The 17210-nt window shown below is 44.5% G+C and overlaps 1 protein-coding gene and 1 long non-coding RNA gene across 3 annotated transcripts in view; one reads left to right on the top strand and one right to left on the bottom strand.

The window, feature by feature from the left end:
- LOC119168921 (monocarboxylate transporter 11) overlaps nt 1-17210 on the top strand; it is a 109650-nt gene that overhangs the window by 32751 nt on the left and 59689 nt on the right. The window lies entirely within an intron of this gene.
- LOC142804184 (uncharacterized) lies at nt 10401-15591 on the bottom strand. The gene is made up of 2 exons (XR_012894498.1): nt 15228-15591; nt 10401-15139 (listed from the first exon to the last, which is right to left on the bottom strand). It is a non-coding gene; the product is annotated as an uncharacterized LOC142804184 (long non-coding RNA).

Consider the following 17210-nt stretch of genomic DNA (forward strand, 5'->3'; position numbering starts at 1 on the left):
GTAACCTGCGCTTCGCCGATGACATTGCATTGCTGAGTAACCCAGGGGACGAATTGCAACTCATGATTACAGAGTTAGACAAGGAGAGCAGAAAGGTGGGTCTTAAATTGAATCTGCAGAAACCGAAAGTAATGTACGACAACGTCGGAAAAGAGCAGCGCTTCGAGATAGGTAATAGCGCGCTTAAAGTTGTAAAACACTATGTCTACCTAGGGCAGGTAATAATCGCGGAGCCGAACCACGAGATTGAAGTAACTAGAAGAATAAGAATGGGGTGGAGCACATTCGGCAAGCACTCTCATATTATGACAGGTAGATATCCACTATCCCTCAAGAGGAAGGTATATAACAGCTGTATCTTGCCGGTACTTAGCTACGGAGCCGAAACCTGGAGACTTACAAAGAGGGTTCAGCTTAAATTGAGGACGACGCAGCGAGCAATGGAAAGAAAAATGGTAGGTGTAACCTTAAGAGACAAGAAGAGAGCAGAGTGGATTAGGGGACAAACGGGGGTTAAGGATATCATAGTTGAAATTTAGAAGAGGAAATGGACTTGGGCCGGGCAAGTAGCGCGTAGACAGGATAACCGCTGCTCATTAAGGGTAACTAACTGGATTCCCAGAGAAAGGAAGCGGGTTAGGGGGAGACAGAAGGTTAGGTGGGCAGACGAGATTAAGAAGTTTGCGGGTATAAATTGGCAGCAGCAAGCACAGGACCGGGTTAACTGGCGGAATATGGGAGAGGCCTTTGTCCTGCAGTGGACGTAGTCAGGCTGATGATGATGATGATGATGATGATGATGATGATGATGATGATGATGAGTACTAAAAAAAACGTACGTCACAGGCAAGAGCAGAAGCGGAGCTTCTCTCTCTCAGCAACATCGTGGCCGGAGCTTCCACGGAAAATGTCCCAGGCAGTCTCTGTAAAGATCGCTTCTCGCAAAGCGTCGAAACCAGCTTCTACTAAGGTCCTGCCTACAATGTAAAACATTGCAAACAAAGCGGACTCTATTGGATACAATGCCCAGCTCATCACCCTACTTAAGATGCTGATTAATGTCATTAGATCACTGATTGCCGCTCGCCAGACACCAGCAGCACTAGCCGCTGAACAACTTTTAGAGGCGCTCGTCCCAGTTCTCAACGAGCTTCACTAAAAAACAGTATGAACAGCCGAAAGCCCCGCCCCTTCGTGCTGCAGTGGAATGTCAGATAATTACGTTTATGAACATTTTTCATGTGATTATTTATTCTTTCTGCGTGTGCGTGTACCCCCCCCCTTCTTTTTCCTTAAAACTTTCTTATTCTATCTCCTTCTTTCTTTTCTTACTTCCTCTATGCCTCCCCTTTCTGAAGGAGCAGGCATTGTGCCCCTATAGGTGGCAGTTGTGAGCCTGTTTCCTCCCTACTTCCTCTGTCTTCGTGTTTTTTATGTACTCGAACCCAAATAATAAATAAATAAACAAATAAATCTGTCCTGTCGTTCCACTTCATTTGGCTTGGTAAAAGTAAAATGAAGATCACATGCAATTTTATGGAATTTTTTTTTCTCCTAACACTAAAGGAGGCACTCAATCAAATACAGAACCAATAAAAAACGAACTCTTTCTGCTACTTCTTTCATGCAGCCGCACAGCCACAATATGTTCAATGCTCTCTTCCCTAATGTGATGTGTGTTGAAAGTTAATACTTTAATAACAATGTCTCTCTTTGTTACGAGAGTGCCATTTTAGTTTCTTGAATTTTTTTTCATTTTAATATATATGACTATATAGTTTTGTCTCATATTTCCAGGTGAATAGTATTTTCCCCTGGGTTTAGACTCGTAACTAATAGCTCAGTGCCTGTTTTACTAATATTGTTGGTGTGACAAACACTTTGTGTTTAAAAATGGTTAACGCCAGACGGCAATTCTACCGTGAGCAAATTAAAACAGCACATAATATTGTAGCGCATGGACGTAGCGAAAGGAGGAAGCCCCTGACATTTTTCAAGCTTGCTTGTCTACATATATTTACACACACTCATATAAGCGCACACACAAACCTAGATGAGGTATACTTCAGCCCACCCCTTCCCCATAAAAAAATTTGGCTGGGCCCGTATACTCCCCATTATTAAATTCTTCAAATCCCAGGGTCCTCAAACCGGAAGGTGCAAGAAACCCAGTCAACGGCTCCCTCAGCTGGCTCCAGATCCACCCACCCTCTTACCACGAACAATTGACTCCAACACTTGACCCCTTCCACGATCCTCGCTGTCATCATATTGCATGAGAGCAGACAAAAAAGTATACAACAAACAAAAGTCACCGTATCAGTTCTGCCCGAGACCTCACCAATCTCTTCGAATCGGCGCGTATCTTGGCTACAGCTGCGATGCGTACGTCATTTCAGTTCTCAGAAAAATGGTTCGTTCAATGGTTACGAATGCATAAAAAAGAAAATGGGGAAGAGAAATCACTACGTTTCACTGTGTTCAAATATTCGGTAATTTCGATCCGTTTCCTAAATTACTAATTAAACTGTCTAAAAGGAAGAGGCATTCCGTGAAGAAAAAAAAAACGCCAGGCCTGCGCGGAACGCGAAGCACAGTCACAGCGAAAGCGGGAAGAGTGATTATTCGGAGCCTTTCTAAACACTCTTAGGGTAGCTGCTACAAGCACACTTGCTGGGTACCCACTACGCCATAATTAATCACACTTTCTGTAATAGATTGGTATTCACAAGACTATGTTATTTTTGTCATTCATAGGAGAAGCATGGTATCCGCAACACACTTGCAACAAATTTTGTGCAATTTTTATGCAGTGGCTGACGACAATAAAGAATTAGGCCTGAAGTGGAATCGCGCCCTTGCTGTGTACCCACTACGACATAATTACATAAGTGATCAAGAACAAGCTTTCGTAGCGGGTTGGAGCATTGGACGACCTACTCGTTGCACAATTCGCCTTACCTGGTTGTTGCTTTGCTGTTTTAAAACACTATTACTGATATTAACGCAGCTCTTTTTCCAACCCCAAGCCTTCCTAAGGGCAGTTTATAAGAGAGTCCCAAGCTCCGGCGTGGTTCAGTGGTAGATTACTCGGCTGTCACGCAGAGTATCGGGTACGAATCCCACTGTGTTCTTGGTGTTGATTGTTTGCAAACATTTCTTTCACTCTTTGTGAAGGTGGTTACGGATACCGGCGGCGGACAACAACGGCATCACACGTGACCCTTTTTGTGATCCTATAACAGGTTTCGCTGTAAAAGTCACCGATGATTACGACACTGCGTGATGCAAATTCTAAGCGCAGCTTGATGTTCGCGCAAGGCCAACTCTGCCTGAAGGCCTCGGTTTGTGCAAGACATCGACTACGCCATAACTCCCAATTTTCGTGAAGTAGTAGTAAACAACTTTATTAGCAGAACAGCGCCCATTATGTCACTCGTTGCGCAAGTAGCCCTCTCTGATGACTAGTTGTTTTTGTTCTCTACTGTCACGCTGTAATACATATGTGGACGTGTTTGCTGAGCCGAGATGTAGCCTTTGCCACCTTCTTTTTCATTTAATGGCCGAGCCTTTACGGCGTTTTTTCACACATTTGTTTCTGGCACCGGCCTGCTTCTGCATTTATCTGGCTTTCGCGCATGGCTGTACATCGTGCTGATGCGAATGCTACTTTCGGGAGTCACTAACTTATTTTCTAGAATACTAAGAAACAATGCAAACGGATACGGCGGATGAGGTAGCATGCATAGAATGTCCGTCGTACATGGAATAATTGTAAAAAGTTTGTATTTTTGAAGATTGAAGCATTACAATAAAGAAACAAAAAGCAGCCTGGATTTGTGGTACAATAGTCAACTGTCCGGCCGAGGGCCCTAAAAGTTTAATGCCCATTCGCATCTAGATATTTCTTTGGTATTTTAATGTTGATGACGGTCACTTTCTCGCGTTTATCGGTTAGGCCACCAACGGTGATGGCAATGGTGAAGGTGACGCCACTCAACGCACAAACACGTGCCTAAAAGCTTCGCTCTAACAAAATATTGCTGTAGAAGTTTTGCCTTGGAGTAAACTAGTCCGCTTGTCGAAACATCGGCTTCAAGGCGCACACCCTGTTTACGAATTTAATTGCGATAGCTATAATACGGACACTCTCGGTTGATTTCTGCTGCCGCCGTCATGCCTAGAATGAATGAATGAATATATATATATATATATATACATGTGTGTGTGTGTGTGTGTGTGTGTGTGTGTGTGTGTGTGTGTGTGTGTGTGTGTGTGTGTGTGTGTGTGTGTGTGTGTGTGTGTGTGTGTGTGTGTGTGTGTGCAAAATACCCAAACATTATTAAGTCTGATGATTAGATTTGATTCGAACCAACAACCTCTTGCTCCTCAGCGGGCTGCATTAACCAACTATTCCTCACCGCTCGTACTGTCAACTTCACCAACGGCGACGTATACATATCCTACATTTACTACTGACTTACTCTCAATAGACATAAAAGAAACAGTCTTCAACAAATCGTGTACATTGATTGGACAAGTCATACACACTTTCTCAAAACACTGACGTGTCTATTGGTTGATCAATGGAGGGGTGGGTTCACTGAAGCACAAAAGAATGGCTAGTTGGGTAACTTGGTACTGATCCACAAGTGTACTGCGCAGAAAACAGGCGGGAACACGAAGAAGAGAAAAAGGAAAGACAAGCGCAGACTATCAACTGAAGCTTCATTGCAAGACCTAGGCAATATATACAGAAAAGAATAAAAAGCAAGAGGGGGCAAATGTAGCCCAGGTTTTGTTGATTTGGTCCCTCGTGCCTTTCTCTTCTCTCCCTTACTGCAAGCACTTTTGGCGCCTATTTATCTATCTATCTATCTGTCTGTCTATCTATCTATCTATCTATCTATCTATCTATCTATCTATCCGCTTAGTTCGAGACGCTCTCGTGTTCAGCCCCTTAGCTTGGTGGGAACCAAAATTCGTGTGGGAGGGATCTTGGTTTCATCAATAGGATCCACTGGTCACGACATTAATTATGTCACCATCCGCTTGCGTACGTCATCAAACAGTCCCAAGCAGACAGTGGCACATACCCGCGGGATGTGTCACAGATGATGGACACTTAGTATCTACCAGTGTTTTGTACACGTCACCAAGAAAGAAATTCCAGCATATCTACGGGGTGAATTATGACGAGTGGGCAAAGCTACGGAGAGAATCATCGGTAAAACCGTGAATCTTCCGTGTGTTTTGCCCAGTCGATCATGGTCTAAAGACTTCGTCAAAAACACTGTGTGCGTATATAGACAAAGCAACTTTTATTTGTTTTTAGAGACGATGGATGGCTTGAGATGTCTGTTATGTTTTGCCGCTCATAAGTTGATCGTGCGGATGGGACAGCACCAGAAGCTACGTTATTCAAAGCCTCTTACTCGGATCTCTCTCGGCAAGGTCGCAAATTGCTTCCTTTGAGCATGGGACGACAGCGCGGGAAGCTACGTTATACAAAGCTTCTTTCTCGACTCTCTCTCGGTATGCCCATGTAACTATACACCACTTATCCTCTGGAATGCAAACTACGTTCGTCCCCTCCGCTGCCGGGGACAAACACACAATGTGAAACGAACCCGCTCTGCCAACCGGCTTGGAAAGTTTGTGGTTTAGAGACAAGTCACCCCTTCCGGGGGCAAACGCACAATGGGATTAAGCAACCCCGTCCTGCCTCGACTGCCGGGCGCGAGCTCAGTGGAAGTAGGCGACACGCTCTGTTCTGGTGATCGGCTCAAATTCGCAGCGATGCACGACCCGAGCACAAGGTAAGCGGAGAAAGTCAAAGGCTGCTTGCTACCTGCAGGGGCAATCACGTTCCGCGCGCAATCATTCAATTTCCGGCTTTGGAGGTTCGTCTCGGCTCGCTGGGTGTGGGAAAGGGCATGAATGTACCGCGTCTACAATGCCGGTATCTCCCGAGCGTTAGAATTCTTGAGCGCGTGGGAGGTGGAGAGAGAGAGACATGATGGGAAACAGTACCAAAAACGCCTGTTTAAACTGTAGAAGCGCTGCTGTCGAGAGTAAGGTCAGCCCAGTAGGGAGTGACTTAATCTTAGTGGAAACAGATTGGATGAGAGAATGTTGAGGCGGACCAGCAGTGGCCCCCTCCCCTTTTTCTTTGTTACCGCAAGATGCTTAAGACTGGGGGGAATCCGTTTCTCTTCAGTCGAGGCTGCAATCACTTAACTGATAGAGCAGTACGACTCCGTACGATGCAACTTTTGTCTGGGCCGTAACCACTTAGTGGTCGAACAGTGAGACTAAGTATGTTGTATGTAGTAACAGTGTTCTAGGCTCTAACTTAAGAAAAGTTAAGTAGAAGAGTAAGACGCTGTTGATGTCTGTGTTATCATGAGTGTGCTTCGGCAAGATGTACATATGACTGTAAATATTTCGCTGTAATATACCTTCAAGTTTTCATTACCTCCAACCTGCCTCCTGCTTCATCGACGCCGATCATCTCCTTGACGGGACTTCAATCCACATCAAGGAGATCAACGAACGAGAAGGATAACTTAACTATGTCCTTTCATTATGACGGCTTTATCGTCCGTGAAATGAAGGGTGAGTGGTTCCGGTATAGGTTGCAGTGGAAAATTGGCAAATACTAGGTCGATGCATGTTCCTCGGATCCTGGTTGGTTTCTAATGGTCATACGATATACATCCATGCGTCCATCCATGCGTCGGTCCGTCTGTCTGTCCGTCCTTCCATTCATACGTCCGTCTATCAGTCTGCTAGTCTGTCTGTACTTTCGTCCGTTCATCTTGCTCACCAGCAGCAGTTGCTCACCACACTGCTGCTGATACCGGCTGCATGGAAGAAGCGAACCACAGCGAGGCAACACAACGCAGCTCGTCGCCGAATCCAGTTTTGGTGTGTCGTCCGCGCAGCACATGTGCCATCACAGCGGATATCGGCACGGAAGCCCTACAGCGGCGACCATCAGCGTCGACGCAGTATGCGGCAGAGCCCAGGGGGCGCACCTCGCGCCCAACATATACGCCGCCAGAGGATCGCTGCTGGACATTGGGCACGGTGGCACCGCAGAAATGAAGTCTAACCCCTTCGTCTTTCTTGCGCAGGTAAGAAAACGTTATGGGAAGTGCTATCGATCGAATGATTTGTGCCTACTTGTGCTGCCGTGCCCAAGGCTGCTATGTTTATTTTTGTATGACTTGTCATCTCATGTTGTGAACGTATTGTTGCTTGCTGGCGATGTAGAGACAAATCCCGGTCCAGACTTAGCGCACATCGCGAGACAACTGCAGGTAATTGCAGGCGACTTAAAAGAAATAAAAGAGGAGAGGCTAACCGCCATAGATAAGAAACTAGAATTGCTGGACTCGCTTCATAGCAAAATAACAATCTGCACGGATCAAGTAACGCACCTGCAAAAAGTAGTTTCAGACCTTGAACTAAAGCTTGACGACCTGGAAAATCGTTCTAGAAGAGGGAACCTGATTGTGTACGGCATTCCCGAAAAGCACGATGAGGATGATGTCTCACTCGAACAAACTGTTAACAACACGATTATTAGGAAAACACTGGAACTAGAGCCTGTAGCAATCGAAAGAATTCACAGGCTCGGAAAGCCAGACGCTAATAAAACCAGGCCAGTTATTTTAAAACTTCTCGACACGCGTGACAAAATCAAAATCCTAAAAAACTGCCAAAAGCTCAAAGGAACTAAATTAGCGATTAGTGAAGACTTTTCAGCTCGTGTTCGTAGCATAAGGAAAAAGCTGTGGGATAGCGCCAAGTCTAACAAAGAACCTGGAGACAAAGTATGGTTGGTATACGACAAGATTAGTATCAATCGAGTACTTTACCGCTGGGATGATACCGCGGGCGGTAAGGTTGAGATCAAAACAGAACGCAATGCTCCCTCCAATCAAAAAAACCCAAAAAACCAAGAAGGAACACCACCCATGCGCACTCGCCGCCATCAACCACGTCCAAAATAGTTTTTGTCAATGTGAATGCACGCAGCATACTGAACAAACTCGACTCGCTAGAATCAGTACTTCTTACTGTCGACCCTGACTTCTTGGCTGTGACGAAAACGTGGCTTTCAAACGAGATTGGAGACGCCGAAATAGCATCTCCAAACTACTGCATTGTGAGAAAGGACCGAGCAACACGCGGTGGTGGAGTTGCCATTCTTATTAACAAACGTATTCGATTCACACAGATACCTGTTGTTGAGGGTGCTGAAGCGGTGTTCTGCAATTTATTGTGCGGCTCATTTTCAATCGTAGTTGGTTGTGTTTATCGCAGTCCAGGGTCAGACCATATCGCTATGCAATAACTGCACGCATACATGCAGCGCAATGTGAAAGGCAAGAGACTAATCCTTTTGGGGGACTTTAATCTGCCCGACATAAACTGGCGGACCATGCAGCACGAGTGCTTAAACTCAGAAACCCTTTTTGATGCAATGCTATCTTTTAACCTCAAGCAGATAATAATGGAGCCAACACGGGTGCAGGCGGAGAGCTCTAATATACTTGACCTGGTATTCTTAAGCGACCATTTTCCAAGTGACAAACACAGTGTTGAAATTCTCGATGGGATATCGGACCACAAGCTAATCGTGTGCAGCGCTTCAATTTGTGCCAAAAAAAGCCACTGCCACTCGCAAAAAAACGTTCCAGATTTTCAGAATGCAGATGACACCAGCATAATTGATCATCTATCAATGGAATTAGCACCGTTTGAAGAAGATTCGAAACGCGCATCCATAAGTGTCGATGAATTGTGGTTAAAATTTAAACATACCATAACGCACTGTATGAAAATATATGTACCAAACAAAACAAAAAGATCAAAGAAATATAATCCCTGGATTAATCGTGATATCATTCACGCGAAACGCAAAGTTAAAAGACTCAGGAAATCTCTAAAACTAAGTAAAAGCAATTCTAAGACTGCTCTCACAACTGCCATCACCGACATGAAGTTAAAAATAAGAACCGCAAAAAAGAACTATTTCACTAACACCCTTCCTAGTTTCATCAAAAACTCGCCGCAAAAATTTTGGGGCTTTCTTAAAAATTCAAAGTCTAGCGAAAACACTAGTCATCCTCAAGATGGCTTTATTACCCCTTCTTCGCTCAATGAGCACTTCCAATCAGTTTTCACGGCCGATGACGGCAATCAACCACCAATCGACATTTTGAACAAAGAACCATTGGAACTGCCCGTGATAACCGAACAAGGTATCTTTCATCTGCTCCTCCAACTTGACACAAAAAAAGCCTCAGGACCAGATAACATTCCAAATTTGTTTCTCAACCGATATGCGGAGTGGATGGCAAAATATCTGTGCATCATATTTGATAAATCCCTAGCAACTTGCACCATACCGGATGATTGGAAAAAAGCCAAAGTTAAACCGATACACAAATCAGGCCCAAAAGATGACGTAAATAACTTCAGGCCTATATCTCTTACTTGCACTTGCAGCAAACTTCTTGAACATATTATCTTAAAACATATCAATATATATCTTGAAAACGAACGCATCCTGTCGCCTTCTCAACACGGTTTCCGTACCCAAGTAACCACGGATATCCGTTAGGAATACGTCGGGACGTCCGTCTCGGATATTCCGGACATCCATCAGATATCCGCGGACGTACAATGTACGTCCAGTGGACATACTGTGAATGTACAAAGGTAACAAATTTGTACGTTCGCTCGTCATCCGTCTTGGACAGCCGACACGGACATTAAAAGGACCATCAGGGGATATAATATACATATACACAGGTACATATATGTTCATAATAGATATGTATATTGATTTCTTATTCATTGTGCATAAATAATCTACCCCCTAATGGTCCTTTGAATGTCCATGCGGCCTGTCCGAGGCTGATGTTGAGCGAGCACAAATACCTAGCTATATATATGTGTGTGTGTGTGTGTGTGTGTGTGTGGTAATATCGAGGGTCCTTGAGGTTTTGTGCACTCTCGCAATTGATGCTTGAACGTCTTTCACAAGAACCCTTTTGCTGCAGATTAAATATCAAAGCGCTAAAATTATTTCTGGTGCAATGCTAAATTAAAACAAGATTCATGGACACAAATAAGGTGACGACTAGGGATCCGGAGTGCCAATTACCAGCTGTTTATTGATGGTATAAGCTAGAAAAAACAATCATGCACAGCGACGTGAAAGAGTACAGCGAACTTTCATGCCACTGTGCATGCTTAGAAGCTTATTTGTTTTCAAGCTTTTACCATCGATAAAACAGAATAACATATGTTTGGCAAACTTAGGCATCAACTTGCCCAGGAACAAGTGCTAAAGCGTAAGAAGATTGGGCTCACACAAGGTCTCAGATGCAATAAAATGTTTATTATCATTAGGTCAAATCATGTACTCTAGTAATAATGAATAAATAAATTAAGCAAACACTAATTAAATCAAGTACGATGTTCAAGTTGAAGTGTGAACACAATGATGAGAATAAAAGCACAGCTCCACACAATTCTAGCAGTGAAGGTAATACAATGAAAGAAGTTAACTGTGATTATTTCATTTTGTAATATCAAAATTAAAACTTACAGGGTCATAAAGACACAAGCTTTGGTACAAACAAAAAATGTCAAGAACATTTAGCAAGAAATAAAAAAGGTTTAAGTTAAAAACTGACAAAATCCAGTATGATGCAAAACACCATTCCAATACAATACTGCAGAACAGGCGACAAATATGACTGTTGCAAAAATACAAAAACAAACATGAAATGGGAAATACCAAAAAAATGTATGAGACAAATTCACATCATGGAAAGCACAGGGCTCAATTCCATCACATGCTGAAAATGGATGACACAGTTTTATTGTTTATTAAGTACAATAAACATTAATTACACATAAAAATGTCGTTCGCCCAGAAGCATTTTAGAGCTCTACATAGAACAATGCAATGGGACAATTAAGATACCTTTATGACATGGATATCTCTTAAACACTATGAACAGTCCTCACATAGACATCAGTTTTAATTCAAGCACAACCAATACACCTCTTTATCTTTGGAGAATGTGAATGTTTATTGCACAATAGTGGCTGTTTCGTTTCACTGCTAGCACAATATAGTGACCAAATAACTGTCATATTAAAGGGGTAGTGCCACCATTTTTTTTTGAAGGACAGTTTACTCTGCCCTACAAATCTCCTGTGTATAGAGATAGCTCGGAGCAAGTGTGAAGTACAGCAAATGCCGAGATAGATTATTTTGGAATTAAAGCCAGAAGGGTGTCTTGAAGGGCCAGTTGATACACGATTTGCATGAGCGCATGACTCAAACTATGTACCTAAGAGACGACAAAAATTTATTGTCTTTCCTGTGCTGAGCAAAGCACCAGAAAATACCCAGCACAAGACAAAAAATTTCCGCCATCCCTTACGCACGCGGTGCGAGCCATGCACTCAAGATCGTTAGCAAAGCAGGCGTAAGGCTTTCTCGGCAGCCTATGCGAAAAAGTAAAGTAACCCCAAAGAGCATGCGTGCATAAAGAAGCACAGGACACAGTACGAGGAATGCATTAACAATGTATTACGACATTCCGTTGTCATGTGGCTACACCTATGCTGGACAGACCAGTCAATGTTTGAACGATCACCTGAATGAGCGCCCGTTCAATCTCAAGACTTCAACAAGCAGCACCTTAGCAGCCCATTGTTCCTCGTGCAGCTGCACCCAGCTCTTCCATAATTGAAAGATACTTTCACGATAGTACAACAAGATCGAGTGTGAAATCAACGAAGCCTTCCATATTAGGAAGAAAGGACACGTGTGTCAGTGAGCCTCCACTTGCCCTCCTCGAAAAAGAGAACATGTTTCTGAGCTGTTAACTTTGGACATTTTGACTCGTGAGAGATTCATCTTGCTTTTCATCTTTATGAGCAAGTGTTGTAGTCCTATTTGTTTTTGCAGCTCTATATTTTCCCGTGTAATAAACACACACACAGTTGTTCCTCAGTGTTGTGCGGTCATTCTTTCTTCGTCCCAATTTAGTGCCATTTTTCCCTCAGTACTAGTAAAGCCAATTTTCCCAAGGTGCACCTCGCGACATCGACACTAGCTTGACGTCAGGCTACAGTACTAATTCTGGCGACGTCATACAGGATACTCGCCTGGCCATGGGAACATCACAATTTCTTGCTCCAGCATGTGAAGAGCTCATATCGCGACTTGAGAGTACAGTAGGAACCAAGACTAGTTTTTAATAACATGTTGTAATTACTTTTTCAGGGAGCACTTACACTTATTTTCTAGGATCAGCAGGGCTTGGCTTAACATTTAACGCAACGGTCCTATAGTGTCTAAGGTACACAGCTGCTGACCCGCAGGTCGCGGGATCAAATCCCGGCTGTGGCTGCTGCATTTCCGATGGAAGCTGAAATGTACGCCCGTGTGCTCAGATTTGGGGGCACGTTAATGAATCCCAGGTGGTCGAAATTTCCGGAGCCCTCCACTACGGCGTCTCTCATAATCATATGGTGGTTTCGGGATGTTAAAGCCCACATATCATTTAACGCAAGAAAACAACAAATTAAAACTTTCATGTAACAACCACTTAAAGGGGAACTCCAGCGTTTTTTCAATATTAACTGATTTCAATAAAACTTTAAACATGTGTTTTCATTGGTACCGTGATAATATGTGCCAAATTATGCACCCTAAGTCATTCAGTTTCTTGGAAAACAAATTTTAAAATTAGTAGCCGATTCTGCAATCACACTAGTAAACGCAGGCCACCCTGTGCATGTGACGTAAGGGCCTACTCTTTTGGAAAACCCTGCATTCCCCGGCAGACAGATGCAACGTGCGCTTTCTTCTACGAGGTGACAACGCTAGCACAGTTCAGTTTTGTCAGCTGTATACGTGTTCGTCATCGTTGATGTCAGTCTTACAATATTGAGCAACAAGAAAATCGATTCGGGGCATGTCAGATGCTTCACGCGCCGGCAGGTCGAAATCAAAAAGCGATGCTTCTGCGCTGAGATAGTAGCTGCAATCATTGCTGAACTTGTCACAAGTAAGTTCAGACGCTCTGGCACAGCTTGCTTCTGCGTCGATATCGCCAACTTGCTTTTCGCGCATCAGAAGAGGAATGTGAGCTATGTGTGCACCCTAGCAAGCCGTGGCGGGGTGTAGCCGATCTCGTGACGTCATCAGCGACGAATTCTCGAGACGTCATCTGATACCCACCATGGATGACAGAGCAGCTTCCCATTTTGGTCTTTATTTTGACTTGTCGCTTATTGCTTAATTAAAATTACTGATGAGTACCTGGGCAAAATTAACCACCTTAGCCTTTGCAGGATTGTCAATACTATTTGAAAACAGCATTATCTCAGTATGGTCGAAAATGCACCGGAGTTCCCCTTTAAGAAAACAAAGCATCTCTTCATAGCAAAGCGGTGTGTCAAAAACTGTTGAAGGGTAATCTATCCTAAATGCAATCAATTCTTCTTTTAGTGCCCTCAAGACAGATGAAGCAGTGGAATAGTAACAAATTTTCCGTGCCAGGGTAACCTAGCAACCTTGCGTACATTTATTAATGGCCAACATTTAACACCAGAAAGCTATGAAACCACAAAAACATCAATGGTGCCAGAAATAAATGGCTTCTCATACAAGTTTTCTTTTACTTTGAATTCACGGCCAATGATGCAGGGCACCTTTCGGCACATATGGTGCTAACAACACATTAAGGTGAGAGAATTGTCTGCGCTTTGCAGGCCCAAGGCGCTATGTCTAAAGGACTACTTAGCCAAGCATTATGCAGCTTTTTCGCAATCCCCAAACACAACAGGTGCATATAGTCCAGTGGTGCAGAGGTCACACAGTCTATGGGCAGTGATGTTAATACTGATGCGCCCCGGTGATGGTCAGAGTCAATCTGACGCCTGAAAGAATCATCCGTACGCAAAGTGGATGACGTAGTAGGGAAGCTGAGTCGACTGTTTCTGTATGTACCCTCAGCTGTGCACTTAGGACACCCAGAATAACCTGTATGTCCTTTAATCTGAAACACAAATGATCGTGCTGGGGCATCCAAAACAAAACACTTCAAAGAAACATCAATTAGGTGCCCATGAAAAATCATTCCTTGGGAAAGAAGCTGTTGCAGGTCACTGACAAGTTTGTTGAGAAACTCATTGGCTGAAGCAGGCTTTTCTGGGCATGCGAAAATTCCAACTACAAAGGGTGGTATTCTTCGATCTTCACGAATCATGCACTGTATGGGCCACAACTGCATGGTGGAGCTTTTGGAAATTGGCAGCCCGTCAATGTTAAAGGCAAGAGAAACATGACTGCCTTCATAACGTGCTTTTGATAAAGCATTCTCGAGGCTTTTCTGTAGCCCAAAGTGGCAGTAATGTCCCGGTACCATTGAACTGACAACAGGTGCACGCTGTGTATCTCTAGGCGTGGCGAGAAGAGTATGAGCGTCGCTAGGCAGAGATGAAGAATCGAAAGTACTGACCTTGAGAATTTTTAGAAGAGCGGACAAAGCTGTATGAGTAACATTTTCTTTGATGACCCAACTGCGCAGTGACACAACAAAATCTTTGTGCTTTGACAATGCATCAGTGGAAGATGAACAAACAGGTACCTCCGGGACTCCGCTTACAGGAGAAGGCACATCGCTGAGTTGCATTGGCGAGCCTTCGGGTTCAGTGTGCGATGCTCCGGTGGACGAACAGGGTGAACATTTTGTAGGCGATGTGTCCGTTGAGTCACTTTCGGTGACGCAAGGCGAACTGCCCTCAGGGGGCGCCGAGCTGCAGCAATCCGCCTGAGTAGCTGCTGATGTAGCCGCAGTGTTTTCGTCAGCCCCAGGCACGCAAATGCTCGCACACTCACTGGCACAGCATGTGTTACTGCATGCGCGTAGTGTACCACACGCACTACTGCATTGTTCGAAGTTCCCGATTCCTTCAGACGTTGACGGCTGGCTGCCGGCTTGAAATCCGAAATCCCGAAATATTGCCTTTGTTTGCAATGACGCTTTCTTGCACGTGTAAGACTTTTCCTTCGCTTTAGGCATGCTGGCACCTGCGACGGAAACACATTGTAGTACTCATACGAAGTTCTGAAGTCTTTGACTGTATTCTTAATAAATAAATAAATGTAGCAGTCTTACCTCCGTAGCTGGGGAAGAAAATAGAATCGTATCTGCACTGGCACTACAAGCACGCTGCCATTATCAACAGGACTAACAAAACAAATCCAGTGGCTTGGCTTGACTGGGCGATGGCTCGCCAAACGAAACTTTTTTTTTCTTCGCTGTTTGGATAGATCACCGTCAATATAAACAACGTCGTTAAAGTAGCTTTATAATATTTAACAAGTAGGCAGTGTATTACAACCGTTTTTGATGATAATTATTATCAAATAACCTAAATTGGAAACGCCATTTTTGTGACTTGTTTCAGTTTTTGAGAGAGACATTTGCGACGCGGCAGCAGTGTCATCGCTAGCACCGTGTGTATCACCTTCCTCCGTGGTGTACCAACGTTTATAGATATATTTCAGTTTCGAAACTCCGCCGCCGAAGCCGGGCGCGTCTTACTCCTAGGGGGTGTGAGGGCGCTGCGGTCGACTTTTGCGCGGTGCCGACGGGCCGGCCGGTGCAGGCCTGCGTTTCGGTGTGCCAGTGGCCATGGTTTTCTGGGTCGTGCTGTGGGGTTGCTCGTTGTTTTCTTCTCGTTTTGTGGCTGTGAACTGTGTAGGTGCTGTTAGTGAGTGACTGCCGATAGATTTGCTCGTTGTTTTCTTCTCGTTTTGAGGTTGTGAACTGTGTATGTGCTGTTAGTGAGTGACTGCCGATAGATTTGCTCGTTGTTTTCTTCTCGTTTTGAGGTGTGAACTGTGTTTGTGCTGTGAGTAAGCAACTGCCGATGATAGATTTGCTCGCTGTTACGAACAGTCAACAAAGTCGCCGGCGTTCAAGGCCAGCCGCTCTCCCCCACGAAGTGCTGTCCGATTCCTCGCCGTGTCCCATGCTTCACATGTGAAATGCCATAACATTCAGCCAACATGCTGACGTGTTTTGTGCCTGGCTGCACAAGCGGATATAGGAGTAACCCCGACAAGCGGCACTTTTTTGCCCCACCGTCGGACCCCGAGCTTCTTGACAGGTGGCGAAGGGCTATTCCCCGCGCTGATAAGTTGCTCAGCAAAACACGCAAGGTGTGCGACGTTCACTTTCAGCCGGCAGACATCACGAAAACATAAGCATATCATCAATGGTGAAGTGGTGGAGGTTGAGCGGGATGCATGGGCTCTGAAAAGTGGTGTCGTTCCGACGCAATTCCCGAACTTACCCAGCTATCTGTCTTCTACACTGAAGAGGCGGCGGTCGCCTAAAAAGAGAGCAAGTGCTTGTCGGCGTGCAGAGACTGTGTCTTGCCAGCCACCTCCCGAAGAGCCAAATGAGCTTCCGAGTAATTGCGAGAGCACTGATCTCTCGTACATTATCGAGAACAGTGCTTCACTGCGGCTACCTCGGAATTGGCAGTTGCCAATTGTGGAGGATGAGCCAGAAAACAGCCGGCAAGCAGTTTCATACGAGACATGGATGAGCGCAGGTGTTTTCTCTATCATGAAGAGCGTTGTGATATGAGAAGATCTTACGTACGTTATTTCAGCGAACGGAAAACTGCTGCAAGAGTCGCTTGTTGACGTGCGGGTACGCTCCCAGAAAGACGTTGAAGCAATAGTGCAAATTGTGCACAGTATGAAATTCTGCCTTGGGTGCACCCGCAGTGAGGTCAGCGGTTCCGGAAAATCTGCAGAAGGAAGTGAAGCTGTGCACCACAAAGACTGTACAGTTTTGACAAATGCTGACAAAGGAATGTGTGCCATGTGTGTTGGCACACATTGAGAGAGAAAGAAGGCAAAACTTGTTTGAAATTGCATAGTTGTTTTCTGAAGTGTGTAAATAAAGAAGATTGCATTTTGAATTTTATCACTTGATTTTCTCGTGTTCTTCACCTTAGTTGCATGCATGCGTGATTTTTTTGTCTAATGTGGGAAACTGGCAGTAAAAATACCAGCGAGAAATATATGCAAAGCATGAAAATACTAGTGAGGACGAGGCATACTAGTGAGGACGAGGCCCTCG

The sequence above is a fragment of the Rhipicephalus microplus genome, chromosome 3 (assembly GCF_043290135.1).
Source record: "Rhipicephalus microplus isolate Deutch F79 chromosome 3, USDA_Rmic, whole genome shotgun sequence".
Lineage (NCBI taxonomy): Eukaryota > Metazoa > Arthropoda > Arachnida > Ixodida > Ixodidae > Rhipicephalus > Rhipicephalus microplus.